The sequence below is a fragment of the Otolemur garnettii genome, unplaced genomic scaffold (assembly GCF_000181295.1).
Source record: "Otolemur garnettii isolate 467f Iridium unplaced genomic scaffold, OtoGar3 scaffold00124, whole genome shotgun sequence".
NCBI classification, from domain to species: domain Eukaryota; kingdom Metazoa; phylum Chordata; class Mammalia; order Primates; family Galagidae; genus Otolemur; species Otolemur garnettii.
Window position 1 is genome coordinate 1,670,397 of NW_003852519.1, and position 1,094 is coordinate 1,671,490.

Genomic DNA, 1,094 nt, shown 5'->3' on the forward strand with positions numbered 1-1,094 from the left:
AGACTCGCTTGAGCCCAGGAGTTGGAGGTTGCTATGAGCTGTGATGTCACAGCACTCTACCCAGGGGGAGAGCTTGAGGCTCTGTCTCCAAAAATAAATAAATAAATAAATAAAATGCTATGATGAGGCAGCATTTGGTAGCAGAGAGATAATGTTATCTTACACTCATGCAGGGCTAGATATGAGCCCATAAGCGTCATAAATGCTCTGTTTAGTTGATCTCATTTAACCTTCACTATTGCCTTGACAGAAAGGTACTATTATTTCCCCAAGGTTGCTGATTAGGAAATTGAGGCATAAAGAAGCTGGGTAATCTAACTAAGAGCAGACAGCCAGTAATGGTGAGAGTAGAGTTCAATGACGGTTCTGCAGGGCCAGAGCCCAGCTGCCCTTACTACTAACGTAAGCATCTAGGAAGGTAGGGCAGGAAATGTGAACTCAGACTCTCACTGCAATGCTCAAGAGAGTGAGAAAGAAGGTACCAGGGTAGGGTGGCACCTGTGGCTCAAGGAGAAGGGCCCTGGCCCCATATACCAGGGGTGGCAGGTTCAAGCCTGGCCCTGGCCAAAAACTACCAAAAAAAGAAGGTACCAGGGTATTTTACAGTTAATCAGAGCAATTGCTGCAACTGCTTGGCATGGGGAGAGAGTTTGCTACTCACAGCAGGAGAACCAGCTCAATAATAGAAAGCTTTATAGGAGCAACAATTATAAGCGAGAGTGTAGCCTAAGTGTGAAGTAGTGGATGTAGTAATAGTTATTTATGTTGTTGTTGTTGTCTGAGACAGAGTCTCACTCTGTTACCCTGGGTAGAGTGCTGTAGCATCAGAGCTCACAGCAACCTCAAATACTCAGGCTCAAGAGACCCTCTGGCCTCAGCCTCCCAAGTAGCTGGGACAATAGTTGCCTGCCACAAGGCCTGGCTATTTTTTCTGTTTTCAGTAGAGACAAGGTCTTGCTCTTGCTCAGGCTGATCTCAGACTCCTGAGCTCAAGGGATCCATCCACGTTGGCCTCCCAGAATGCTAGGATTCCAGGCATGAGTCACCGTGCCCAGCCTGTAGAATATTTATGTGTAAGGTAGGATGAAGGAGAA